This window comes from Mizuhopecten yessoensis, unplaced genomic scaffold (genome assembly GCF_002113885.1).
Source record: "Mizuhopecten yessoensis strain PY_sf001 unplaced genomic scaffold, ASM211388v2 scaffold10985, whole genome shotgun sequence".
NCBI classification, from domain to species: domain Eukaryota; kingdom Metazoa; phylum Mollusca; class Bivalvia; order Pectinida; family Pectinidae; genus Mizuhopecten; species Mizuhopecten yessoensis.
Window position 1 is genome coordinate 1,908,741 of NW_018408820.1, and position 10,719 is coordinate 1,919,459.

Consider the following 10,719-nt stretch of genomic DNA (forward strand, 5'->3'; position numbering starts at 1 on the left):
TATGTGGGAATTCACCCAAAAGTTCATTTTTAACTCATTCACCCCTGAACACACATATGAACTCTCCCATTTCAAAGTTCGGAATAGTTCATTATGAAATTTCAGGGGTGAATGAGTTAAGATGATCATGACATTTTGTTCATATCTATTAAAGCAACATATAAAGATAGTACAGGGAACATAAGATACAACCTCTATTGTCTGCAATTTCCGAAATCCCTTTGGCCTTTTATGGATGGATTTCGTATAGAATTTAGAAATCCAGTGCAAAAAGTAACAAAAAATCATGGTAAAGATGACAATTTATTGCGATTTTAACCTGTTTTAATGCACTGGGTGTATGCTGTCCAGAACAGATGTTTACAATTCAAAACAGCTGTAAGGTACAAAAAGGTTGTGCTGTTGTCTGGCCGTTCTCATGTTATATATATGACGTCATAAGAACAGTTTTCAAATAAATGGCGTCGTTCACAAGTACAAAGCTTAACTATTGATTCACAATGTTTTAACCCTTTCATCACTATGCTACTTCAGTAGACTCTACCATGCATTGACCTGGATGTGTCCATTATGGTCTATACAGTGGTGAAAGGGTTAAGCAGGTCCTGTGTTGCGTATAATTCCACCTTGTGATTTATGCCTGCCAGATACAATGCATTTGGTATTTCAGGTCTGTTTCAATTTGTAGACGTTTGGTAGTGATGGCAGGCTTGACAGCCCTCTTAGTATGTAGAAACATGTAAAATTATAAGATATAAAAGTAACTCCAAGAATTTAGTTTTACTGTGCACTTACAGGAAAAGGACTTGCATAGCAATATGCTTATTTATGAAATGTAGGGGCCAGATATCATCAATAGCAAGGGGAGGACACTCGGTAAACCTCCTGGGACCATATTTATAAAACCATTCTCATGTTCAAGCATGGGTTCTGTGCTCAAGCCAACTTTCTTGTAACTCGCTTAAACCACTTAAAGATTTGCTCATTAATGTAGAACTAGAACAATAAATTAGGCTTGAGCACAAAATCCATGCTTGGGAATGTGAATGGTTTCATGAATACAGGCCCTGGCTGTTCCTTTAGAATTTTTGTTCTGTTTCCTTATGAAGATCGGTGATATACTTATACAGTGGGTGTCCTAATGTATATCCCTGTTATATATATATAGGGGCCTAGTAGTTACAGAATAGAGGTGACAGAATATGGTGTTCAGATATATCCGTACTTTTACATATATTGAACACAGACAGTGTTCATGATGAGTCATTAAGTCTTACTGTCCTTTAGAAGTGCATGTTTTTAATCATTCTGTTTGTTTTTCAATTTTGATTGGGTATATATATACCTTTCAGGTATTTTAATTTTAAGATTCATTTAAATTGATAAAAATGAATGAAAATCATTACGTGGACATATCTTTGAGATGTGGGTGATGTATGTAATAATAATGGGGAATATTAATGGGATTTTTAAAGCATGAATATTATACAGGGGAGATAATTTAAGGGGAGATAATTTGTTTCTTTGCCAATTTAAATAAAGTCATTTATTAAAGTGATTACATGAATCGTGATGATGGGACCAACATATTCTTATTGATAATATATCAAAAATTCAAAACAGAATAATTTGGAAACTGATTTATTTGTAAAATGTTAGAAATAGAATGTGTTTGCATTTAAATATATTTTATACAGCAAAGCCGAACTTATTCATCTTTTTCCCCAGTAAGTGTAAGTAAGTTATTTGCGACAAGTTTGTATAGAAAAAGGCCGATATTCCCCTAAAATATATGAATAGGTAATCAAATGAGACAACTAGATTGATGATGTCTTGATTAACAAGAGACTTGACTGCAAGAGGCTTGTGCAGACTAATATTAAAGATAGTGGTATGTTTGTAAACATGTATGCTAGTTCTCGATCCAAGCTTCTTTCCTTGCAGCTTTTAGGTAATTTCAACATAATAGCTTTGAAATTCTGCTTAACTTTAACTTCAATTTCCAGAATGATTTGTTGTAATTAATTTGAAAACAATGCCGTCCTTATAAAAACCTAGCTACACACACCCGTCTTGTCAAACATAAACAGTGTCTGCATTTAAAAAAAATCTGTGAACTTTATGTATAATCAATTTTACCTAAACTTAAGGTTGTGTTATGCTGCTTGATAGTTAAATGAAATACAACAGCTGTTTTAAAATAAATTTGCCTTAAAAAGCAGCTATAGACTGTTTTAACTGTTTCAATTAATGCGTGAAATCGACATCGATTTTGTGGACAACTTGTACACATTTTACACCTTTGTGCGCATACGCTTCACTGGTCATTTGTCTGATGAAGGTGACACTGTACATATCGTACTAGTCATTGAAATGTCACATAGACAATTTTATTGGTTGTGTAAAAAGAACTTCTCATAATACATACTTACCAACCTGAAGAAAATGTTTAGAAATGTTCCAATTAATCATTAAGAATGCTGTAATAATTTCCTAAACATTTTTAAGCAAATAACTGTAAAGTTATCAAACCTGATTTAAATGCATTTGAAATAAAATGAAGTATCGGATTAAAAAAGAATGTCTAAAATTGTATGTTCATGTTGAAATCGAACCCATCATCTGTTGTTATGATTTTAAACAAATGTGTGCCACTTGCCTTCCAAAGCCATTGTTTTTACCTCAGTTAGGTTCTAAGCAGGTTTCAAAATATAATTTTAAGTTTTTTTAATGAATAAAACTACTGTTTAGATTCTTGACCTTTGCTTAGTGGTGGGTAAATGGAAAATGTGATAACATATGTAACACTTGCCTTAAAAAATTATAATTGTCGGTTGCAGATTACAAAATATCTTAAAGATATTGTTTGCATTAGAAACCTGGGATCCATAAATAGCCATTTTACGAGTTTATTATCCTCAAGAGCTTCCTTTTCATAAAATGATAAAAATAATTTAAAAAATAATTTAGAATAGAATTTAAAGTGGCATTGCTAATTCAATATGTATAAGGAAAAAATTTGTTAAAAAATTTAGAAGATGTCCTGTTTCATTGTCGCAAGCCACAGGTTTGAATCCACTCCCGCTCCTTCAAATGGAAGGGGAGGGAATTAAAACCAATGGCCTGGGTTGAGGATTAAGTTTAAGATAATGAACTTTAAGGGCAATGAATTCTGCTGCATTTAGTTTTAGACAAATCATCATTTACAAAAGGGAAATAAACATTCCATGAAAGCCATTGAGACCACCGTGCAGCTTACCAATTTAATCTCACGAATAGAATTTATATGCTTGAGAGTGCGCAAGACAATACTACATTTGCTTTGTAAATGATTGCTATCAGTTGAATGTTTGCTATCTGTTGGGTGAATGTGTTGAGCGGAGCTGTGTGTTCTTAAACAGACCATAAAGATACCTGTCAACATTATCGTGGGTTTGTGCAATTTGGTGCGTGACTTCTTAAAAAAAGAGAATTATGTATCACTCCGTAAAGGAACAATTGATCACTAGTTTGATGAAATCGGAAATTTAGTTTTATCACTGAATTGGAATGTTGACTTTATTACGTGTAATGTACCATGACGTATGTTATGAAAATAATATTGATGTAATACTATTAAAAGAAACATATATTTCACTCTTTGTCATGGTTTGGTTTGCTTGTGTTTACGTCCTATTAACAGCTATGGTCATTCAAGGACATGCCTGGTTTTGGTGGTTGAGGAAAGACGGAGTTCCCGGAAAAAAACACCAACCTATAGCCAGTACCTAGCCTGTCCCACGTAGGTCTCAAACCCGCGACCCAGTGGTGGAGGGCTAGTTAAAGCAAAATGTTGGACGCCTTAACCACTTGGCCATTGTGGCCCCCTTTGTCATAGACTTGGGTTTTTAGGTCACCTGAGACAAAGTCTCAAGTGACCTATTGCGATCGCCTTTTGTCCATTGTCGTCTGTCGTCCGTCCATAAACAATTTACATTTTCGACTTCTTCTCCAAAACCCCTTAACCAATTTCAATGAAATTTTGCAGGGACCTTCCATGGACAAAGGTCAACAAAAATATTTGCCGGTTTAGTCCTAAGCCCCCCAGGGGCCTGAGGGGCCGGGCCAAAAATGGTCAAATTGACCAAAATTTCGAAAATCTTCTTCTCCAAAACCCCTGAACCAATTTCAATGAAATTTTGCAAGGACCTTCCATGGACAAAGGTCAACAAAAATATTTGCCGGTTTAGTCCTAAGCCCCCCAGGGGCCTGAGGGGGCGGGCCAAAAATGGTCAAATTGACCAAAATTTCGAAAATCTTCTTCTCCAAAACCCTTGAACCAATTTCAATGAAATTTTGCAAGGACCTTCCATGGACAAAGTTCAACAAAAACAGTGGCCAGTTTAGTCCCAAGCCCCCAGGGGCCTGAGGGGCGGGGGCCAAAAAGGGTTGAATTGACTGAAATTTCAAAAATCTTCGTCTGAAGACCAAGATATGGTAGAATCAAATACTCTTCATAGATGGAAGGTTCTTAAGGTGCTTTATCAAAATTGTGAATTTCTTGACACTGGGGTCTCACGTTTCCCCCTGGGGAGGGGGAGAACTTTACTATAGTTTATATAGGGAAATCACATTTCGGACCAACATTTGTTTAATTTCTATAGGAAATAATTCAATTTAGGTTAGCATTATCAGTATTAGGAAGCAGTTTGATAGTGTGCACCTATGAGCCCTGACTGACCCCCAGGGGCTGATGGGTGGGGCCAAAAAGGGTTGAATTGACTGAAATTTCAAAAATCTTCTCAAGACCCAGATATGGTAGAATCAAATACTCTTCATAGATGGAAGGGTCTTAAGGTGCTTTACCAAAATTGTGAATTTCATGACCCTGGGGTCCCATGTTTACCCCTGGGGAGGGGGTAAACCACAATAGTTTATATAGGGAAATCACATTTCGGACCAACATTTGTTTAATTTCCATTGGAAGTAATTCAATTTAGGTTAGCATTATCAGTATTAGGTAGCAGTTTGATAGTATGCACATATCAGCCATGAATGACCCCCCGGGGCTGATGGGTAGGGACAAAAAGGGTCGAATTGACTGAAATTTCAAAAATCTTCTTCTGAAGACCAAGATATGGTAGAATCAAATACTCTTCATAGATGGAAGGGTCTTAAGGTGCTTTACCAAAATTGTGAATTTCTTGACACTGGGGTCTCACGTTTACCCCTGGGGAGGGGGTAAACTTTGCTATAGTTTATTTAGGGAAATCACATTTTGGACCAACATTTGTTTAATTTCCATTGGAAATTATTCAATTTGGGTAAGCATTACAGTATTGGATAGCAGTTTGATGGTATGCACATATCAGCCCTGGCTTACCCCCTGGGGCTGATGGGTGGGGCCAGGTGGATTGTATTGACTGAAATTTCAAAAATCTTCTTCTCAAAGACCCAGATATGGTAGAATAAAACACTCTACATAGATGGAAGGGTCTTAAGGTTTAAGACCCTAGGGTCTCACGTTTACCCCCTGGGGAAGGAGGGGGGGGGGGGGCAAAATTTATTATGGTTTGTGGGACATGCAGTGTTTACACTCCTAGGTATATACAGGTAAGCAGTGTTGACTGTATTTGTAGCTTTAGTCACTACGTCTATGTATGTCTATAGCAAGTCACACACATAACACTGTTAGTTCCCAGCACGCTTCACACAGCCGCAGAATTGTTAAGTTGACATATTTGAATCACACAAATATCCTCATAGGAAGTTAAGACTTTTTGAAGAGTCTAAACCTAGTTGTGTGTTGATATTCGTTAAAGCTGGGAGGTAGTCTTATAAATTTTGAATGAAATGCTGACGGATGTTGTCAAGTGCAGTGCAATCCAATATAAAATGTTGGGGAGTTTCTTGTGCTGATTTGCATAGCAGACATGTTGGGTTTGTTTCATTCTGATTAAATACACTTCGGTTACATTGTAGTAAATAACTGTTCGTAACTAATCTGAGTTTGACAGGTAGCCTTTCCACATCTCTGGTGTCTGTTGAAACTGACCTCAGTATAGGATGTAACACTCCAGGTTTGAAAGAGCAGTTGAGATTGTTCAGCGATGTAAGAAATACTGCTTCGATTCCGAATCCTGACTATCCAATACTCATCGATTTGCTCGTTAACTAGTTTTTTTCATTGATTCACATGGCATGGGACCTCGCCATCCAGCAAATCCTGAATTGTTGGTAGTTCATAAATAGCAAGGAGTGACGCAGATACCGCAAACCAGCTGTGTGGATTATACTCCCCTTGTCAGAAGTAAACGGTCAGCTATATATATATCGCTTTTTGCTGGCTTGTTAGAGATAAGGGCGCCTAGCATCTTCAATACATTTTTATGTACAACAGATTTCAGTGGGATGCATGGTTCCAGTAAGAATATATGTGGCAGCGTCGTCAGCTACTCGGTCAGGCATTGAGAAGATTTGTTTGAGGATTTTCCTATCCTGTACTGTCGGATTTATAGTTTTCAGGCCATAAACCATAGTTGGTATAACGTATGTACGTAGAGGGAGTAAACAGGTCTCTGGATTTAGTCCATTTTCCCCATGTAAGCCTGTACCCCCTTTGATTGACATGGTGGATCACACCTAGGTGGACAGCTTCTATAACTCTAGGCAGAGTAATGTTATTTATAGACGACCGAAAGGGTGGTGTATCTTTTGGTATCCTGTTGTTATTACAGACTGGTAAGATAACACACTTTGCTGGTTGTAAGTCATTCTTATGCTCCTCACTGTAGTCTTTTACGATGTTAATCAGAGTCTGCAAGCCACTCGTTGAAAAATCTATCAGGGCTACGTCATCTGCACAAGTGGGTGAAGCACATGGTGTTAGACCGATTTACGCGCCAATACCGGCATTCGACACCCGATCCAACATATCGATCATTAATATACAGTTTATAGAGTTCTGTGTCGATAATCCCGCATTGTCTAACTCCCTGTTGTACAGAAATACATTTGGATAGTTTGTTTTGCCATTTCACTGAGCTGGTTGCATTACAGTTCAGATCATGGATAATCTCCCATGTTTTACCTGTTACGCCATGTAAATATAGTTTCCTTTCGAGAAGACGGTGGTTTACGGTATCAAAAGCAGCATTTGCATCAAGGAAGGCTATATATGTGTTCTTTCCATGGTTAGCAGCGATCGCCTCATGGAGAATGAAACTACTGGAGAGAGGTAAAGTGCCTTTGGTGAATCCTCGTTGTAGTTGGTTCTGTTGGGGACTGAAGGCTTTCTCAACTTGCTTAATAGGACGGTTTCTAAGGTTTTGAGTACTGCTGGTAATACAGTTATTCCCCTATAGTTCTTGCTTCGAGACTAAGAGCCTTTCTTCTTAAAAACAGGTGATGCATTTCCTGATTTAAGGACATCAGGGACAACTCCTTCGCTGATTATTATATTAAAAAGTGTAGTAAGAACATGGATGAGTCTGATACCACCATATTTGAGATGTTCCGCTGAGATGCCATATACATCTGCTGATTTGTTGCTATTTAGTCTTGTTCTCGGTAACGAGTTCCTCAAGCTGAACTGGTTGTGACTTACATACCAGGTGTATAGCATCTACGTCATATTCAATATCCATTGGTGTTGGTTTCTTAGGATAAATACAAGATGACTTTGCAAAATGCTTTGTCAATCCATCAAGAATTTCCATAGGTTCTGAGTGTCTCTCATCATCTACCCATAGTTCAGCCTGTAGATTTCTTTTTGTTAATTAATTTATGGAACATCTTTGGATCATCTCGTCTGGAGTCTAGTAGGTTTTGCATTTGAGAATCTCCTCCTAACAATTTCTATTCTCCTACATGCTCTCAAGTACCTCTTTGTTTCGGACCAGCGTTGTGCTATGGTCCCATTTGCAGGTTTGCCTGCCAGCTTCCATGTGTTTAGAGCGTCTTTATTATCTCTATTTGCTTTGCTGATGTCACTACTCCAGACATGTTTCCCTCTCCTGATAACACTGAGGCGTGGTAGAACAGACGATGCCGCATTCAGTAGGATGTCATTGAGTTGGAGAACAAGTTTCTGCAGATGGTTCACAAAAATCGAACTTTTCCAGCATTTCCAACGGTACTTCACAATATCAACCTTGCTCCAGTCAATTCGCCGAGTGACCGTTCTCATAGCAGGAATATATTTCCTTAACAGGATGACTTGAATACAAGAGACAATTGGATAATGATTAGACGTATCTATGTGAAGTAAATCTAGTTTCCAGGTAGAAGAGTGACAACAACGTTGTAATAGGGTCTGGTGTATACAATTATAGTCGATGGTTGACCTCTCCTTATTGTTCGGATGCAGAAATGTAAATTAGTAGGTTTCGTTGAATATTCACATGTACTCAAGATTCAAGCCTTGTCTGCCTGGGAGTTTTGGTTTGTAGGTCACAGTTCCAGCCTCCACACATTACTATATCATGAGAAGGGAATCCTCCTTGTAATTTCCTGGAGAATAGTTAGACTGTTGTCAAATTCAAACTCGCAGGATGTAAGTTTCTACATGGCATGGAGACACTGATAATTTTTGTGGTTAGCCAACTAATAGACAGAGAAAGCATTCACTTCGATACTTTCTTAACTAGCCATATGTATGGAAAAAATACAACAATGCATGTGTTTTGCAAGTCAGATTTTTTTTTTTTTTTTTCAAATTTTTTCATTAGTATACAATACAGTTACAATATATATACATAACATGACATAACACAAACATATATAAAGACATACACACACTCATTCATTATCATTCAAACATCCATACAATTATCAAAAAGGAAAGGTAGGATTGTTGAAAGTTTGTATTACATTTTGAATTTCTAAGCTAGCTGTCAGTGTGAGCGTAATCAATATTTACATTTACTCAATACGACAAATATTTTTATAAATTGATAAGTTACTTATGGTAAATCAGTCGTAATTTCAAGTTTGGGTGTTTCAAAAAAAGTTTTGCCATTTGGCCCATTCTCTTTGAAACTGGTCTAAGTAGCTTTCTCCCTTACTTCTAGCAATGTATTTTTGAGTTGTATATGTATCTTTTAGTGTATTTTTCAGGGCAATAATGCAGAGTTCGTTCCTGAGGCACCTTGCTTTGTAGATATATTGTTTTATTGTAAAGATGATCATATTATCCACTTTTCTGTTTATTCCATTCTGACGATATGTACCAAAAAGAAAAGATTTCTTATTAAATTCAAATGGAATGAACAGTGAATTCAACAAATTTTCTAAGTTAACAAGTAAAATTTGAACTTTTTCACAGTTCCATAGCGTATGCTCTATCGTTTCAATTTCTGTTTTACAAATGTTACAATAAGGGCTGTCTACTAACCCAACTTTAAATAAATACGAATTTGTTGTTAGAATATGGTGATTAACCCTAAATTGAAACCATTGCAATTTTGTATTTTTTGTTACAGAAAAAGGGAGTTTAAAAATCATTTTCCAATCACCTTCATCAAATTCAAATTGTTCATTCCATTTTTTTGTTCCACTTGCAATTATATCATTTTTACTAAGCACATTATAAAAATCTTTTGTACCTTTCTGTTTTTTAGCAAATATTTGTAATTTTCTTGGAATAAAAGGATAGTCTATTTTTGGATGGGTCAAGTTACACCGACTGCAAAGCTCCCTTATAGCTGTAACAATTCCGTGATATTGTAAGAAATTTGCTCTAACACCATATTTTTCTCTTAATTCAAAAAAACTGAAGAAGTTGTTGCTATCCTTTTTTAAGTCATTAACTACTACAACTCCCTTCCTATACCAATCCTTATAAAAAACACTATTATTATCTATTTTGATTTTTTTCGTTTAACCATATAGGCATGTCGGAGATCTGTTTTGAATCTGTATATTTTTCCTCAAGAATAGTAAGATTTTTCCATGCAAGAAAGACATCTTTCCAGAAAAGATTTTTACAGTTATTATGACAGAAGGAAATATAGTCTGGTCCACAGTTTGCAAGAAGGTTTTTATCAATATTTGAATTAAAAAAAAAAATTAATTTTTTTTTTAGAAACTATCTCCAAAATATTTTGACCATTTCAGTATAGTCAGAGAATAGATCGACAGGATCAATACATTAACACAAGAAAAGAACTGTAAAGCTTACCATGCTTTGATAACTTTAGCTACTCGTCAAACAGCAAGCAGCCGAGCTGGCTGGATGAGGCCAAAGGTCACCGGTTTACCTGTATTTCTACAAAACCTGCTCTTCCGTAGTAGAACATTGGACTAACCCGATCAGCCGGATTTGAATGAAATCGGTCTATTTGTAGGGTCGAAACATACTTGTGAGTTATCACAAAACTTCATTTCCCTCAGATTTAATATTAGACGGACCCAATCAGTCAGAATTTAGATGATTTTGTACCGCTTTTGGAAAACAAGTCAAAATTACACTTATAGCTTCAGGACAAAGGACTTCCCACTGTTATTGGATACAAGTAATAGCAGAGACGTATACATAATGTACACCTACCGGTAGCATGATACATTCATATTGGTTGTCAGTATGAAAAGAAGCTGAGAACGACTAATGAACAACTTGGGAACGTATTTTTTTCTTCAAAAAAGAACGTCTGCTCGCGCTAGATGACGTCCGAAACCGGAAATAGTGTCCACACAAAAGTGATCCACGTAGGAAAATAGTCCGTCATTAACATATATCTA